At 42.5% G+C, this 19,007-nt stretch overlaps 1 long non-coding RNA gene across 5 annotated transcripts in view; it reads left to right on the top strand.

Moving 5' to 3' along the window:
* Nucleotides 1-19,007, top strand: part of LOC112964724 — a 108,401-nt gene that overhangs the window by 42,630 nt on the left and 46,764 nt on the right. The window contains exons 3-4 of one of the 5 annotated variants that reach the window (XR_003253052.1): nucleotides 8,214-8,262; nucleotides 8,753-11,180. The exons of the other annotated variants lie outside the window; for them this stretch is intronic. This is a non-coding gene — a long non-coding RNA (uncharacterized LOC112964724). Of the gene's footprint in view, nucleotides 1-8,213; nucleotides 8,263-8,752; nucleotides 11,181-19,007 lie in introns of those variants that run through there. 5 annotated transcript variants of the gene reach the window in all.

Here is a 19,007-nt window from a genome sequence, read left to right as displayed (position 1 = left end):
TGCAGCTATTGGATTTAATGGGGAATTCACTTTAGAGAAGCCCTATGGCCTGTGTTGTGTGGGAGACTAGATCGGGTGATCAGTAATACCTTCTGGCCTAAAATCTATGAATACCTGAATCCATAACTTATCTAGTTAAAAGCTGTTCTTGGCTTTCGCAACGGCCAGGTTGCCCCCAGCAGTGTGTATTTTCTAAACCTTACCCTAGAGAAGACTGCCAAAAACTTCTGCTACAAGGAGCACAGGCAACCTCTCAAACACACAGTGTGCTATACGTCTGCTCTGTATATTTGTGGTGAGCAAAATATAAATCTTTCCAGTAAAAGAACTCAAAAGAAGCCCGTTTGCCAAGTTACTTTCCTCCTTGGCTGGGAGTCTAAGGGAACATTTTTTTTGCTTAAGTGAGAAAACAACTGAATAGATCCTCTCTTTCTGACTCCTGTACTCTAAGGCATATGCTCCTGCCACCCTGCGTTTCTCACAGCTTAACAGGGAGAATCAGGAGCAGAAAGTTCAACTCTTAGGGTTTATCTGAGCAGGAAGTTAGTACAGACCAAGTTTGGGGGTATGTTTAAAGCACTGCAACTATTCTGCGTTAACTCCCAGAGCGGATGTGCTTCTGTACTAAAGTGCCTTTGTGCAACTTGAGTTGATCCACTTTGCGAGTGGATTAATTTAATCTATACGAAAGGGTGCATGGGGCTGGGGACTTCTTGGAATAGCTACTGTGYTTTAAGTTCTTTATTTTGTGCTAGCTTTGCTGTATAGTCAAGTCCTTATTAGAACAAAACTGATACTGGCTTAGAAGAGCCACAYTCTATTTGTTGTCTTTAAAAGACAGAATAAAGTTGATACATTTTTCTTTCAGCAAAACACATCGTGAGGTGTTTATTTCTCCTAGGGCAGTCTCCTGCGGTTCTAAAAAACCTGCCTTGTAGGCTATGTCTACTTGAAACCTATTGCAAAATAGTTTGCCAGTGTTTTGATAACAAGAAAGGTGAAAGTAGCAAATGGCTGCTGTGCAAAGCAAGTCTGTTATGGGCTCAATGGGAACAGACGACTGAATGACATTTGCAGAGAGTTTTCATAAGTCTGAGGAAACAGATTTGGGATTGTTCTGTTTTTAAACCCAGTAAATTTTAATTATAGCCATGCAGGGGTTAAGGTCTGCCTCTTGGATTGGTGTGCAACGCACTGTGTGGAAGCTCGGGGAGAATCCCCACAGTACCATTACATGGAATAACGGTAGACTACAGCATGGAAGTTGTAGGCAGAGTGACCTATTAGATGAAATTTTCTCCAACAAGTTAATAAGAGTGTTCCCTCTGGTACCTGATACAATGATTTATCTGTACTTCTTTGAAACCTCTTCCAAGCAGTGGCCACCCCAGTAGCGATAATTGAAGTGTGCATTGAAAGCGGAATGGTTCTCAAGCCTGCGGGGAAGTGGGGTGCTACACAGACAGTTTAGCGCATCTGTGGCTATCTGCAAGATTGGCCTGCTCACTGGTCTGCTTGTGTGAACACCTATAATGAAGGCTCAGCCGTCCCTATTTGCAGCATATTTTTACCTACGTAAGATTCCTGTGGTTTCTCCTGTGTGTTGTGAAGTTTTGATGCCCATGCAGTGCCATGGCAGAGACATAGCAGATCTGAACTGAAGGGCCAGACCCAGAATGACACAAACACCAAGATGACAAAGACATCTGGAAATTCCATTAGGAATGCAGATTCACAGATGGTGTTGAGAGAGGGGGAAAAAAACAGTCTCACCTTGCCTTGGCAGCTTGGAGAGAAAGGAGGTGGAGGAGGGTCAGTAGCAGAAGAAAAACAGTAAGAAAGGAAGATCTGCAGAAGTTTGTCTCCATTCTCTCATCTCTTTCCACTGCCTTTCACTGCCCTGGCCAAGTTGCCTGATGAATTTTCCTACTTTCAACTCTTGACTTTTTTCTTTGAAGCCATGCTGTGCTCTTCTCCCGGATGGCTTCTTCTGTGCCCCCATGCTTCCCCTCTGTCAAGCACATCGTTAAAACTCATTCCTTCCAAAAGGTAATTTATACACTCGTAACACTCCAGATTAAATATCTGTGGTTTCTGAAAGGGAAACAATAGAAATGATTTCCAAACATGCTAACTTTGCTGCTCTCCCTTCAAGTCCTGCCATTCCCCCTTCTTCTTTCCTCTGTTTCTATTGTCTTTACCCAGACTCAAGGATACCAGCCCCAAGGTGGCACTTATTTTTTAAGACCCTGAAAGATAGAAAAAAATTGTCTGTAAGTAAATATGCTGCATTGCTCATTTACAATAGCTAATGAACAGATGAAGACTCCAAGTAGGGCTTTGTATTATCACACCTGGCTTTAGAACAGATCTTCATCTCCTACTTCAATGCTGAAGGTGATTTCTTGCTGTTAGTAACCATGCTGGCGCTCCCACAAAACGCAGCACGTCCCATTCTTTGTGTTAGTGGGGAACTCACTGTTCCTCTAAAGAACTTCATAAAAGAAGCCAGGAAGAGATAAATATTGAAGTTGGCCTGCTCTAGTATTAGTTTCTTCTCCACCTATCTATATAGCATCTAACATGGCACTTGTGTTATGTAGGTTATGAATAATAAAGTATTCTGGCTGGAACTAAACAAAGCCAACAGGTAGGAAGGTTAAGTTTGCTATTTCCTTTGCAGGCTAGACATTTGCATTTTTTTCACAGAACAAATGACCAACAAAAATGTCAATACTGTCACATGGCTGGCACTGTGCCAAAGGTCTTAGTCTTAGACAGTCTGTTTGCTCCGTGGCTGGGCCATGCTGTTAGAATGCAATTTTCAGTGATGTCAGGATGCAAAAGACCTCACACTGATGCATGGAGGTGGTGGTAGTTATTATTTTTATTATAAACTTGATGATGATCTGAACCTTTGTCCATTGATTGAACTGGCAGTAGACCTTCTCTTTCCCAAAGCCTAGGAAACCTCTGCTAACTTACTTAATACTTTTCCCTCTAGTGTCCCTTTGTGGTGGTCTTCACAAAACCTTGAAGGTGAAGGTGAAATACATCAAATAAAATATTCTTGCAGCAGTGCTGGTTCAGCCAGGGAGAGAGCAGTAATGAAAAGAGCATGAGAACACCTGATTATGTTTCCAGCTCCATCTGGCAGGCCAAAAGACCTTGGAGAAAATATAAAGAAACAGCAAACACGGGTGAAGTTTGAGCTTAATAACAATAGAGTATTCATTAGTCACTAAAAGTAATTAATGCTATTAATAATAACATCAAATGGCGGATAGTTCCAAAGTGGGCAGATCTGGAGCAGTTGCTTTACTTCACTTAAAAATGAAGAGACAAATCAACAAATACAATGTGTAACCAAGCAATAATGTTCTATTTTATAGTCTGGGCAATAAGTTAATAATGGCTCTGTGGTGTTAAGGGCTCAGGACAATTTTAAAGGAATTTGATATTTTGGTCATCCAGGGAACCATTTTCAAAGTGAGGCTGGTTCACGTGACGGAGAGCCCTAAAAATATACCAGCTGACCTGCAACAAAAGCAAACAGAAAGAAGGATTTTTGATTTTATTATAAACATTTGGCTGTAAATCACCACCAGCCCCAGAACCGCTTTAGAAATATGACGTTATTTGACATTTTCTTAGCAGTCAGCTAGAAAGCTCCAGCTTCCAGAATGCAATCATTCAAATTTAGTTTAATGTGAAAGTACAGTAAGTTACCCAGTGCCTTTCATGATTATATCAACAGCACTTTCTGTTGGCTGACACATCAGACTTGTTTAAAATCACTAGACCAAAGCAGGCGTGCTTTCCTTTGCCTTTTTTTCTTTTCTCATAATTGCTGAATTGATAATTATAGGAGATTTTGAGAAAATAATAATAAAAATCCCAAACAGAAGATGGATAATTTAAGTGCCAGCTGTTAAATCATCAAGAGCAACAGAATGGTGTTTTGTGATTTTGGAAATGAACAGGTTTACTAATCTGAAAATTGTCTCTCTTGCTTCTTGCTGTTTTCTTCACAACTGCAATTTATAAGAAGAGGCTGTACAGATGCATTTCAGGGATATAAGAGAAAGCAGCTCCAGTAAGAAAATTAGAAATAGATTTCAATTTTGTTGCTGCTGTTGTAACTAAACATCTGGTTAACCTATTTAAATAGGAGAACATACTGTGTACTCCTGGTCTAGAATACATCAAGAGTAATGTGATTATGTCTGTTTTGATACAACCCTATCTCAGTGCTACCTAGATGCTCTTACATGAATGATACATGGAATTAGTTCCACGTTTCTTCTCTTACAATTAACATATTAATGTACCAGACAGATAATACTAAAAGCCTGGATGCTTGAGCACACACAGTGCCTTCTTCATTGAGCGTTAACGCTCAGCCCCTGTGAGTCCTCAGGAATGTATGTGTACATGCTTCCTGCCTCCTGCTTGTCCTAGGAGCAGCCCTGACCTGTGGACCACAGCTGAGATACTTTATACGCTTGTTTACTTTGTTGGCCTCAAATTCCATTAAAAAAAATGGATCCGTGTCAGGCTGCCCACAATGGGGCCTTTACTTTGCCTGTGTATGCATGTTGCTGAGTTATGTATGCACACCACAGCTACATAGATACCTAGATATATGCAGAGGTATTTTGAGGGATTGCAATATATGTTTTCCTATATGCATGTATATATGTGTGTTTATACCTACATATAAAATGTGTATATATGTGCACACAGGCACATATATTTCTGTGTATTTGCATATGTAACACAGAGATACAGACAGTCTCCCATGACTTTATATGTCAGAGATCCAGGATGGCTGGTGAAAGTCCTAATCTTTAGTCTATCTTGGTGAAACACGAATGAACTTGTAAAAACAGGAAGCAGTGGAAAACAAATGAATTTCAGCTGGTGTTTGAAGAGCTGTCAGATCCCCTTGCTGAAATGTTTCAGAGGAACATCTTTCTGATAAAACCTCTGAGAAAAGTGGAGGAGTTTCAGAAGAGTGATTGGAAAAACAGGATGCCGACTGGCAGGCTTTGCTAATGCATTGCATCTGTAAAGACTCCAGCAACCGAACACAGCATTAGCTATGTGAGAGCCACGGAACTAGGGAAAGTTATTACATCTGAGCGTGATGGGAAGAAGGGGGAGGGGGGGGAGAAACAGGCTGTTCTCTTTATGCATCTTGAAGTTTGCAATTTTTTTGAGTCCCTGACATTTTTCATTCCATCTACTTTGCTGTCAGCACGCAGACTTAATTCTAACAATAATGAACAATGCTACTTTGCTGTCCAGTATCATCTTTCATCCAAGGATCTCAAAACTTTTTACAAATGTTAAGGAAGCCTTGCAACACCAGCGTGAGACAAAGCTAGGACTCACTGGCTTCACACAGGAAGCTGTGTCTGCACCTCACTGGCAGATGTTATCCTCATTTTCCAATGGTTTAAATCATGGAATAGCAGGGTCCTCCAGTTTCTACAAGTTCCCCTTGTTCTCCATTCCAGTGTTTCTATGAAAGTTAAACTGACCTCCCAGTGCAGGCCACAGCCCTTCTGGGGGCCTGCTTCTCTCATTGCCTAGATCAGGAGTCTGTTGCATTGTATCTTATCTCCTCTTTGACCCATGTGCTTGAAAATCAGAACATAGGAGTGAGACTGGAGCAGGACCAACATGGATAAGGGAGCTCAAGGATCTTCTTGCTTCCTCCAATCTAGGCATAGTCTAACTTCAGAAAGCTAGGTATTGGGCCTTCAAAAACAGAGGGGTGTTAAAAATGTAGAGTTAAGAGACTTGGCAGAGGTTGTGAAGCAAACTGTAGCAGAACAATTGATTACAGAGAAGTCCTGGTTCTTTGGCTTTACCCACATCCTTTGCACACGTTGAGTCTTCCAGTTCCGCTTTCTCTGGAGTTGTCCCCTCGGCTGAATTACAGGACAACACAAGGGATTGGGATGAGAGCAGGGGCCAGTCTGGAGGGTTCCAGTCACATGAGACTCTAATACAACATATCCACCTCACAACATTCAACTTTTTATATTTTCCCTCCTGAGGTCAGTTGATTCTTGCTTCCTTGCTTTCAGTCAAGCTCCAATTCAGCAAAACACTTATGCATGAGCTTTCCTTACTCAGCAAAGCACCAAAACTTCTGTCTGCAAATAATCTTGCATCTATTCAGAGAATGACTCTAAGTGTACGCACATGCCCTGTTTGAAGCTGGTGCACCCAGTGCGTCATGGTTAAGCTGAGAACAGCCTTTGGATGTTATTCTCAATGACTGTCAGAGCCCTCTTCGGGGGAGCGCCTCCGAAGGCTGTAGGTTTTGTTTATGCCTAAGTGGATTCTAACATCTGAGTCATAGCAACAGAAGGACAACTCCAAACATCCTGGTCTCTGTGAGATGATCTAACAGCGAGCCCAGGAAAGCCAAGGACGAAGCTGCAACCAAAACAATGTAAACAGGAATATATCTTTAAAACAACAAGATGCAGAAAAATATCTGACAAAGCTGGGCTTTATTAAACTATTTCTTGGCTGCCTTTGTCAGCCATTCCCACTGCCATTTCAGTTCATCTTAGTTGTTTCTGCTCAGATGGCCCTTCCCTGGAAGGCAGGTGCTCTTGCGGGTGAAGCACCACACTAGGTTTTGGGCATTTTGCTCCTGAGTTCAGCAAAGGCGCTGTCACGTTTTCCTTTTCACCCTGTACCTATCCTGTGGTTCTTGCCACTCCTAACTCCCAAATGCCCGAGTCCATGCTCAGTTTTACGTAGGCGAGTAGCAGCAGCTGTAGTTAGTGGGTTTACATGTGTGGGGAAGGAGAGGCACAAGGGCAGGCTAAGAGCGGCTCTTTGGGCAGGAGCTCTCTTTGAGAACACTGTTCAGGGCGTAGCTCAAAGGGTTGCTGTTCTCACTTGTGAACTTCGGGCAGCGCTTGCATAGGTATAAAAATATTTTTCAATCAAATAAAAAGATCTACTTCTTAATTTCTGTACGTTGTGTTCCTTCTGCAGCTAATTAATCATCATGATGTCCTATGAAAAAAATGTAATTATCATCTCAGTTGTCGTTGTCCCATTTCACAGGCAAGGAAAACCCTGGAGACACCTTGCTGTATTTTACCAGTATTTTGTTGATCTCAATAAGCCTGTGTGCCTGTTAAGCACAAGGCAGGATTTACAAAGTAAATTCTACCTTAATTCTGGAAGGAAATATATGATGAAATGTATGACATGCTTTTACTTATGAAGAAGAACTGTTTTCTTATTTTTAACATAATGCTTAATTGTCTGTTGCTCTGCTTTGATCTTTTGCATCTTTTTGAGACAACTAGCTTTCTAGGACAAGGCCTGCCTTCTGTCAGCTGATTATGTGCCATCCTGTAACATCCACTTTGGTCTTGGGATGCCCTTCACACCATGCAGGCATTAGCTATTATTTTTGACCGGATAAATGGTTTCATTTCCTTTTGGTTGTATTTGTATTATCCCTTGGCTATTTGAAAGAGTGATAATAGTTATGGGTTTGCTTATTTTTCTTCAAACTGCTCATAATTTGGTAGTAAAGAGTCTGCATTTATGAGGCGTACTTTGATAATCTTCCAAAACTGAAGTAGGGTCTAGGCTATGTCTTAGAAAGGTGCTAGACATGTCCAGTCAGAGCTCTGAAAAACACATGTTCTTGTAAAGTAGTTCATGAAAAAATAAAAGATATGGAAAAATGTAAAACCCTGTGTTTCCTGATCTAAGACTCTAGACATCTGAGTTTAGAAAGAGATCTAATTTTGGAGCCAGATTGCTCAGTATCTGTCACATGCATCAATCTTCACACTAGCATCTTCTTCAGTGTCATCTAATGCTGGATGTGACTGGGGATCAGATACTGGATGAGGAAGACTTTATTTTGAGCAGAGTGCCTGTTGGGTTGCTTCCCTTGATTTTGGTTTCAATCCCACCTTAACTGCTGGATTTCAGTGAACTTGGACTCTTAGAAATGGCCAAGGGATGCGTGGCTTTAACTCTGCAAATCGGTTTTGCTGTGAAATCCTCTATTGTTCTAGGTTTGCTCATCACTTACATGAGAGGCCTTGAGAATTCTCTCCATCAGAAAAAATAATTTGCCAGATGTCTTAATAAACCTTTTACATTGGCAGTTCTATATAAAGAGGATTTTTAAAGCAGAGGATGTTTATTTTTGGCAGCTTCTGTCATTTAATGATTTTCCTGCTCCGGCTACCCTCCAGAAAACTGGTAAGTGTATCCTCTTCCCATCTTTTAAATTAGAGATGAGTCTCAGTACCAGGCCTGGTCTTGAACCAAGTCCAAATACTGTCCAAACATAGCAAATTTGAGGGAAGTTCTGATCCATGGGTAAAACCATGCAGGCTACAGAACCTTTGGGTCTGGTATTTTGGTTTTGTTCATTATGGGTTTAAAGGATTTAAGGATTTGGTCTGGATTCCTATTATTTAAAAAAGTATGCATGTGTGTACATAACGGGAAAGAGAAATAGAACATCGACTTGAAAATTCTCCAGTTCTAATAAGGGAAACAGCTTTCTCATAGGTTCCCACATCATCAGTCAGCTCATCACATGCACGCTGCTGCAAGACATTTTTCTTGTAATGAATTGAATAATCACATCTGTTTCTCAAGCTTGAGAAAAGTTTAAAAAGTCATTAACATTCTCCTGTTTCCATCATTGGCAGAATCTACTTTTTTTTTTTTTTTTTTTTATCAGCATCTCGGCAGTGTGGACACGTGCGCATGTGAAAAAATGCCTGTGTGTGCGGATGTGTGCGCCTGCAGCTTCCAACGATGTTTGTGTGGTTGCGTACGCTTCCATACAGACGAACAGCACCTTCTTCTGTGCGCGCGCACCTTCGCCATGGGCAAGCGTGAAGCCAGAGATGGGCCGCGGGTGTGTAAGTGCATACGCACACCTGCTGTGCTCTGATAATATTGCCGGCGTCTTAACTGCGCAGCAGCCTTTCCGTACGGCTGTAAACCTGCTCCCGGGCACATGCAGGCAAAAGACACGAGAGGGCAGGCTTTCCCTCTCCTGCCTCCCTCTGCCAGGGCTCTCTGCTATTGTTATGTTTATGCAAACAGCCTTTGACATAATAGCTTTGAAACAGTTGAAAATTGGATTGTGCCTTTAGGCCAAACATTCAGACCACCACCTTGGCTATATTCATCTGCCACAGTAAATTGGGTTCAGCGTTGGCTCCACACACTGTATTTCAGGGAAAGATTACAGCTTGGCAATAACTTTTGTACAGGAAAGACAAATGCAAACTCCTGGCAGAAACATTGGAGCTGTTTAGTTGTGCAACCCCCTATCTGGAGGAATACAAATTGTGCTGAGAATTTCTTTGGACATCCAAGGAGCAAATAAAAAAATTCCCAGGCTGGAATCTCCATCCCCCCCCCCCTTTTTTTTCAGCTTCCTAACACAATCTAATTATGGTTTAACCTCCTGAAATAAATACCTAATAAAGGATGAACCTATTAGAAGAGTAAATTTACTGCCCACTAGTTAGTAGAAATCTTTGCCGTGTTCCCGTTAAGCGATAATGATATTGGGATTGAACATTGTTTGACTGGTTAACGGTCCCTCTACTGCAAGATGGAGTATGTGGAAAATAAAAGTCAAAGCAAAGCCAGTCACAGTATTAAAGTCMATGGATAAAAACACTTTTTGCATAAAAAGATATGTTGAAAAGAAGTGAGAGGGTAACAGCCCTTCCAACAGGAGATGAGCAAGAATCTCAGCTGCGGTCTGAAAGGGAGGCAATGTTCCCTGGATTCACTGTAGTCAGTGTAACACTTAATTTTCTATAGGCTGTGTTGCAATTTTGTYACATATTTAAGACAGTGAAGGTTTATTTGGGCCTGATCCCAGAGGCAATGTTCTAGTTTCAGTCCTTCCCCTTTCAGACCAGCAGATGTGATGTGTACATGGATTTTGGGGCCATATTTTTCCTTCTATCTTCAACAGTGCAGCCATCCAGGTGGAAAGTGATGGTGGCAAGAGCTCTGAGGTTTGGCAAGAGGGCACTGAAGGTGAGCTTAGGTTGGGAGCAAGACGAAGGCTGGGGAAAGGAGGGAAATGGCAACTCCTCTGGCAATGTGCCTTGCACCATCTCTAGTTTCCATCATGGTGCTGGCCCATCAGTGGAATAATGAGGCTATGGACTTTGCCAGGGGTGGAGAATATAAATAAAAACAATTTCCTGGCCCAGCTCCCACTGAAATCTAATCCAGTAGGAAGAGAAAGTCTCTCTTCCTAAAACAAAGGCTTTTTTAGCTCAGGTGGTAGCCGACTTGCTGATAACATTGTTGTGAATGTGAACTTTTTTGCAAAATATATATTGGGCTTTCTGAACTCATGCTGGCTTGCACACCAGCTATTTTTGGTGTGAAAATGAGGTGACACGTATGTTGCTACCATAACAATGGGCGCAGTAAAAACACATTTTTTGTAAGAGTACCTAAATGTTTCCTGTGCTGAGATTTGCCCAGACCTTGTCGTGTGCTACCTGTGGAGGTCTCCCATTCAAACAGTCTTAACGCTGCTTTGTTCTTTGCATGTACCAAGATTTTGTCCCCACTTTTAAGGCTACAGAACACCGCAAGAGACTGACAAAGAATTTTACCTGCTTAACACACATTGCTCATGCTTCTGCATGAAGCAGTCCTTTAAGGTAGCATTGGAAACAGGAGTTAGGCTTAAATAAGACATAAAACAAGCATGAGAAACTCTACTATGCTGCATCTCCCATCGGCTACAGTGGACCAAATTCTGGAGCAAAAAACCATGTCCGTGTTTTAAAAAACATGTACTCTGACCACCTGCCCCATGATAACTGGTCTGCAGCGCTGTCCGTAGTCAAGAGACAGCAGTTCAGCCAGAGGGACAGCAGGGACATCCTCACATGCTCTTTTCCAAAATAAAATTGTCAAAATTAGCCCACTTGATGTTTTTTTCATTTCTCTGGTCCGCTCAGTCATGCTTTGCTGTCTTAAGCAACTTGGTTGCTTGCCTGTGGGTGAAATATTTGGTACTGGACTCTGCCAGCAAACAGAAGTATCTAGCTGAAAAAGGATAGGAAGTAACCCATAACGGGAGAATCATATATTTCCGTAGTACTACAAGGAAGTTTTGCTGCTTGAAAAAATGTTAGTTTCATAAAAATAATTAATCTTTTTTTCTGTCTCTAGCTGTTTGTCCCAGAAATAAAAAAAAAAATCTCAAAAGATGTCTTCAGTGTGGTTCCCCCCCAACACACACACACTTATCAGGCCTCTCGCACTGAATAGAGCAGTATTTTTATGGACAAAACTGAGTGAGCTGGCTGAATTATGCTGTAGCAGACTCTGATGTGGTGAAGCTCTTTGTCATATATCACAGTCAGAAGTCATTTATTATCTTGCTTTCCTTTGGGAAGAGACTGGGGCAAAAGATCCAAATTCTACCTTTCCTTTTCCTCAAGTGTGGGTGTTATAATCATCACTTATTAGCAGGATTATGGTAGCATCTAGGTAATCTAGCCAAGATCGGGGCATTATTATGATGAACAATGACAGAACTCTATTCATTAGAGTCCAGAGAAATTGTTTTGCTTGGCTGTAAAAGCACTTGGGCCAAGGAGGTCAGACAGCTTTATTCAGAGTCTCCTGCCCGTGTTACCAACTCTCGTGATATTATCAAAGTCTCCCACCATTCTGGGCTTTTCAGCAAGCAGCACCTCCTGCTGTCATGGGAGTCCACAAGAAGCTCAGCCTTCATTAAATGAGAGAGATGTTTCAAGCCCTGTTGATTTCAAGTGAAAAGACTGAAAAATATGAGAAGCAGAAGGCAAAGAATTACCCCCTTGAGATATATATGTATATATATAATATATGTATATATTTTTAAAAATTTTTTGGGAGGTCAACTTTGTACTTTCTTGGAGCCAGGCTCTTCAGAGACAGCACAGAAAGGGACCTCGCAAGTCACTTAGTCCCACATTTCTCAGCCTGCAAGGTTGCACTCCCTGGTGTGGCCGCAGAGCAGCAAGGCGGGTGTGAAGCACCTCTTTGTGTGCGACTCAGGTCCCCTGCCGAGGTGGGAAGGATTCCTCATCATTTGAAGGAGGCAGGGAGGGTGTGGGCTAAATACTCCAGAGATGTTTACTTCATAAATAAAGGCTCCATTTCAATCTAGCCTACCTGTCCCAAAAGGATGGCTGTTCCTGTTTCATTTAGACTAGCTGAAAAATTGGGAGTCAAGAATAAGTAGAGGGAGAGGGGCTAAAATAAAAAGTACTTCTTTCCTCTTCCTCAAGATTGCCTTCACCACAGCTGAACATACATAAATGCCACTAACTGTATCTCGTTTATCCTTGGTTTCTCCTTTCCCCTGTCTAGCCCCTTTGTCTCCTGGCTCTATGGCTTGTCAGATATAGTTACCCATCCAGGCTCCCAGACTTTTGCCCAACTCCAGCAGCGCTTAAAATGCTGGTTTTCATGAAAGCACCACTTAGAGCGGACAGAAGAAGGATCTGAATTAGAGTTAGCCCAAAGAAAGCAATTCTCTTTAGTGGAGGTTTTTTGATAGCCCCAAATTCAGTTTTGTTTTATTTTGGGAAACTCCAAATAGATTTTTTTTCTGCCAGTGTGATCCCCAAAACAGAGGAAACCCTGGATTCCCATTGTTTATTCTTTAGAGCCACAAATGCAGGKAGCCATGGGGCCCCAGACTCATGGGCTGAGCTTGCTGGAACTCAGAATGCCCCACTCATGGGAAACTGAAATTGTTGGAACAAATGCTGGAACAAAACCCRGGAATGAGAGGACTTTCCATGGATCAGAAATGCCAGTTCTCAGTTTGTTTTATTCTCAGAAAACTTTGAAGCATTTTGGTTGACAATTTTGGTTTTAGAAAGAAAACAGCTGTCTGGTCTCTTGAGGCCATGCCAGCAGTCCCCCACTCCCTGGAACCCTTTTGTGCTGCCTCCACATTATTTTCCAATAGAAAACTATTTCACAGGAGAGTTTCCATCCAGCTGCATTGGAAACCTCTTCTCAGCCCTAGACAAGCCTGGTACTCCCAGGTGAACCCCTGGATCCCATTTTGAGCTCTACCTGATTCTTACTCCTTCTCACTTGGACCTTTACCTTGCCATCCCAAACCATGTACGAGGAAGGGCCTTGCTGTCTAAGTAGAGCTCCCTGGATCGGGGTCTTACTTGCTATTCTGTGAGCCCACAAGGAGAACTTCTGGTCCTGTTCTTTCAGGGAAAAGATTTTCTTCCTCCTTCCTTCCCTTCCTTTCCCTTCCCTTTACAATTAATTAGCTAATAATTTTGCAACTGATCCATTCTTCATTAAAAAGCCAAATCCCTTTTGTTAGCTCTGGTCAGAACAAAGGTAGGAGAATTTATGTCTTAATTTTAGTTCATTATGGCAGAGAGCATCCCACCCCATCACTCTCCTTCTCCCCCTCCCTTTCCAAGCCCTCCCTCTTCCTTTAGAGGATCAGTTATCACTTTGCCCCTAAACTCCTCACACTCTGCAGAGGCATTGGAGGAGCCTTCACTGCCCTTTATCTTCCGCTGCCTCATTAAGAGAAATGAACCTGAGTCTGAGAGAAATGACACAAGGGAAATAAAAATGTAATCCCTTGGTGCCACCTATAATGAATTGTTATGAAAACCATGAAAATATCTGTCTGCAGATATTGTTCTTTGATTTGAAGTCAGTGTTGTAAGCGGTAATTTTTGTCATTAAAGCTGTTAATCTGCGCAGCGTTCCTCATAAGTTTTTATGAAGAAAAACAGCCCTGCTGCCTACATGCTCATGCAGGGAGCTTCTGAGCAATGCTACATGAACAAGGTGCCTTTGAATAATTAGCTTTAATTATAGCCAAGGTGGCTGTCTGTCTCAGAGATGGGACTATTTCATGGCAGTCTGCTGTCCACCGTAATGATGGGATGGAATGAACTGGTTCATCTGAACCACATTGACGTGTTATTCTCTTCCCTGGCTGACAGTGGGGTGTGGGTACATCCTGGAGCACTGAGCTTTGTGTATTTTCACGTGCAAGTAGCCATAATGATTGCCCCAGTCATACGCTTTTGCATTTGGGATGAGACTGTGAGGGATTGTTGCATCCTAAGCAAAGATGAGTTACGGTGAGCAATGGAGCACTCTGCTCGCTCTACACCTCTCATTCTCTGCAGCCTCAGTCTTTGCTTCAGGAAGGGAAAGAATGTGGCTCCCTCCAGAACCTACCAAGGCTGAGAGCTGCCTCTCCCTTAGCTGCTCTAGCCCAAGGAACTAGAAACCAGGCCTGACAACCCACAGTAGCTCTGTGCATGGCAGTGTTAGTTGATACTTGGCCATCTGATAAGAGGAAGTTTTTAATTGCTCCTCCTATTGTCTGAATATCAGAGGAACTGAAAGAGCAAGAGAGGAAAACTCTTTGTTGATTTTATTTAAGCCATCCTGTCTGCAGCTTTTGAGCTTTCTCATGAGTCAGCTCATGGACCAAGGTTGTAGTTGTACCCCAGGTACATTTTTGAAACACCTTGTGCAAATTCCCCCCGCCCCATTTCCCTACTGTATATCTATCTGGGTGTTATTCTCCTTTATCCCTCCCCAGCTGGCATAGAGCTGACCTCCTTCCTGCAGCCCCTCTTCTACTGTTCTTGGGTGGAAGGATCCTCTTCTGACACATCTGAGTGATTCTCTGAGATTCTAGATAGCTGCTTTTCATACTGTGTCTTGACTCCAGTCCTGCCTTGACCCTTCGTCAATGCAGCAGGATTATTGTATATATTTCTAGTGCGAGTTCACTGTGCGAGTGAACTCCTCCACTGCAAGAAGTGAGCACTCTGGAAAGAAAACACAGATGCTGGAGAAAGAAGAAAGCACTGGAGTATTCGGGTGCTTAGACAGTTCTAACTGAAAGGAATTATGGACACAAATATATTCCTGAGTAACTTACAGCTCTTATGGAAGTTGCATTTTGTGTCTCTAGGGCAATTAGCTGCAGCAAAAGAAGCTGGAAATGAGTGTAGCTCATCAGGGCAAATGGGCAAACCTGGGGACCTGCAAAGCTCTGCAAACCAAGAGGCTGTGCAGCCTCACTTCTCTGGTCACAGCCTACCCCAGGCTCCTCTCTGGCCTTCACGGGCAGGCAAGCCACTTCTAGGTAGTGCGATTTAGTGAGAAGTGCTGTTCAGAAAAAACAGACTGTAGCAGGGAATATAATGTAAGGTCAAAATGGGATTAACTGGAGGGAGTCCTAAGTCTAGGGCTAGCAGCTGAGGCTCTCGGACACTGTGACCTGGGAGCAAAAGGGGCAGTCATTGAATAAAGGCCCCTTTATTTGTGGGCTGGCCCGCTTAGCCTCAGGGCTAAGGGTGATACCTGCATAAGCTCTGTCCCAATGTGTGTCTCCTTGCCAGCTCTGCTGGGAAGTCAGTTTTGCTGGAGATCTTGCTCAAACCGTAGAATTCAAACCAGTCACTAAGCATTAAAGATTTAGGAGGAGAAATAATGAAGGAGGGAAATTAGCTCCTAGAAGGTTTTGTGCACCTCCCTCAAAAAATTAGCTCACTGATGAAAACAGAATATATGGTCCTTCAGTCTGATCCTGTAAGGACTTCTTTATTCCCTATAAATAATTATGCAGAGTTTCAGTCCCTCCTGGTGCTGATTTATACCAGCCAAGGATTTGGCTCAATGGCTTGGCTCTCTGGATCTTAGCATAACCACAGCCACCCCCGTGCTCTGAAAACATTTCGGTTCCCATTTGTGGAAGAGATGGAGGCTGAGATTGATCTTCACTGACTTTGCAGAAAGGCCATTGTGAAGTGCATGAGAATAGAGGCAATATTAGTGACTTAAAAAAATAAAAAGAAAAGAGTAATAAAGAGAATGAGTTAATAAATCTTTCAGGATACCAAGCTTGTGGAATAATGAAAACAGCTAGCAGGACTTGCAGTGGGCCCTTCCCCTTAAAGAAAGCCTCTTCCTCATTTCGCCTATTGCTTATAAGCAGAAGGGATGTAAATACGTCATGATTCAAGGCTTAAGACATTCATTGTCTTTTTTTTTTTTTTTTTTTTAATGTGACTGTCCACTCTGAAGTCCTGGTATTTTTCCCTGAAGCATCTGGAATTAGACAGCATCCAGCATACACTCCTGTGCTAAATACATCAGAGGAAACTCCTATAGACATAATGCCCAAAATCCACCTGGAGGAAGGCAATTATGTTTCCTGTAAAATCTCAAGAGCATCACCAACTAGCCCGTATAGGCAGCCTGGGGCTTTGTGGGATCCCAAGAAGAGGCAATTTCTCTGCTCTGTGTTAGGGTAGAGAACTCCAAAATCTGGCAAATTATCCCTTATACTCCAGGTAAAGTAGCAGTCAGGGGCAGACTATTCTCTCCTTTTTCCTGACATCCTACAGCTCAGTAAGTAATTTATAGCAGTTTTGGGGATGTAAGAACAAGATGATCAGCGAAGAGGGTTCTGCAGACACCATTAACATGGTAGGCTGAATCTGCTGACAATAAGTCAATGATTCTTTCTGACACAACTGTAAGAGTAGCAGAAGGAMGTCTGTAGGATGACTCAGGTTAATGGAAGAAAGGTATGTATGACTTGAGATTTAGGACAGATGTCAGGTTCAGAGAAGTGTGGTGTAAGGAAGATCATTTTTATTGGCAGAGTAGCAGGAGACAACTTGTCAGAGTGATGTTGACTCCTTTTCTTTTGTATTGTTTTGGCAGGTCCCTGGGGAAGATGGAAAAGGGAAAGAGCAGAGAAAGACCTAGTGACATCCCCAACCAAATGGGAAAGTAGCAGAGGTGGTGATTCCATTAGCTTCGGTTTGCAAAGGAACAGCCTTAGTGGAGTTGGGAAGAGGCAGTCTACCATCTCCAAAGTAGTCAGGGTGGTTCCTCACTCTCAGATCTGTCTAGGCATAGAGCTTGCACCATTTAAATCAGGGATCTATTTAAAACATGGGAGATTGCTATGCAGACATCCCTTCCAGGGTAAAGCTGATTCTCTTGCCTGTCTTGCACAAGTATGCTCACTAACAGAAATTAAATATTTGTAAGTCCGGTTTTAAAACATTAAAGGTTAATCCACTGAATTAAATCAGGCTTCTAATGAGATCAGAAAATACATATCTTCTTCTGATGGCACTGAGTTCAAGGTCCCAGGCTTAGTTTTTCTGCTTCTGGAGAAGACTGAGGTTTTTAGGACAATTTCATGGTACAAGAAAGGCCCAGTGAAGACTTTAAGCAAAACTGATAGTTCTTCTTTTTTTCAGGAAACATGTGTGGGTTGCATTCTTACTGGTACCTATAACAGTAAGATCTACAGTAATAATTAAGAAAAAACTTTGCTAGCAATGAATTGCAGCCTTTCCCCCCACCTCCCAAAAGCTGGAGTGAAGTTTTATCCAGCTGTCTTTGGAAACAAGAAACTCATCCAGACACCTTTACCAATATTAGTCTTATTTATGTAAAATCAATTCTTAACTAATGTTGTTGTCCAAATATATGGCAAAGATCAGGGTTATCTTCTTCCATTTCCATGTGTGACCTGCACCCTATCCCAGACTCTATTCTCTGCTGGTTGCCTCTTTTGGCACATAACAATTAAATCTATTATCAATCCACTGTTAAATCTGCTGCCTCTTGTCCCGCCTCTTCACAGAAATGATTGCAGCTGGAATTTGAGTGGAATTTCCTGCTCTCTCTTGTTTCCGTATTCCCTCTTGCCATGGGGTCAGGACAGGAAGTGGGATTTTGCAGAATATTTTGAACGTGGTGTGGGAGAGTTAAGAAAAAAGTGAGGTTTATTCTAAATATGGTATCCACTATTGCTTCTGCAGATGTGCCCGTGTTTGTTCCGTAGTACTACCATTCATAGGGTCTTATGTTTTCTGCACACAATGGGATCCCAGTTCATGGTAAGGCCTCTGGACAGTGCTGGCTGACACAGATAACACTGAGAATCCTCAGAATAACTTGCAAGTTATCAGCTGATTAATACATTTCCACTTTCCCACAAAATTCCACTAAATTCTTCACTGAATAGGCAGAGCTGCAATTTGAAAATAGAGAAGTCAAGACTGAAAACAGCGCATGAGTTGCTGTATTAGAAAGAGAGGGAGAGTCCAGGGCAAGGATCGCATACCCTGAACTCCTTCCTGGCTGTCAGGCACCCAAGCATATCTCTGTGCCTACTTCAGGTATGTCTGTAAGTGCTCTAAAAAGACGTGCTGTTTCTTCAATCAGGTTGTAACTGATTCCAGAGCCAGTGTGAGCTGAATAAACAGATAACACAGTATATTGTGTATCACCTCTCGTTACCATAGCAGAAAGACGGCTGGGGACAAAACCTGCTGAACGTAAGCCTTTGAKTTGCATTGTTGTTTTTGTGGATGGAATAGGAGGAGCAAGTTGATCTGCAAAAGAGGGAGTCAGATACAGTCTGGGACTTAAAAGCCACAAGGTTATATTCCTTTTCTGCCTTTTCCATTGTGACCTTGTGTTTGCTCTCTGGCTGGACAGTAAGGTTTCTGGTGCCTCCCCTCCTCACATAGGCAATATGGGGATAAACATGTTACAGGTTGTGAAGTGGTCAATGTGCCAGGAGTTTGGAGACCTTACAATACCTGCCATTGCAGTGAGCTGTTCTGCATCATCTCTCTGTCTTCTCTGACATCCACTCTATCCCTTGCAGCTCAAACATCCAGCGTCTGTAAGCTCTAAGGATGAACTGGTTTCCCGTGCTTTCACAGCGAGAGTCAGGCTCTGAGCTGTGGCCAGCGGAATCTGGCTGAGAAGCGTGGGAAACTTAACAGTAAGAGACAAAATCTGCTCTATCAAGGGCTCTTTTCCTGGGGCTGCAATTTCTGATGCATCCAGCACATTTTTTGGGTAATCTGTACTCCTGGAGCAACATTTGAAAGAGTGGAAAGAAA

Source organism: Apteryx rowi, unplaced genomic scaffold, assembly GCF_003343035.1.
Source record: "Apteryx rowi isolate R43461 unplaced genomic scaffold, aptRow1 scaffold_2, whole genome shotgun sequence".
Taxonomy (NCBI): domain Eukaryota; kingdom Metazoa; phylum Chordata; class Aves; order Apterygiformes; family Apterygidae; genus Apteryx; species Apteryx rowi.
The sequence above is the reverse complement of the archived record's forward strand: the minus strand, read 5'-3'. Positions and strand labels throughout refer to the sequence as shown.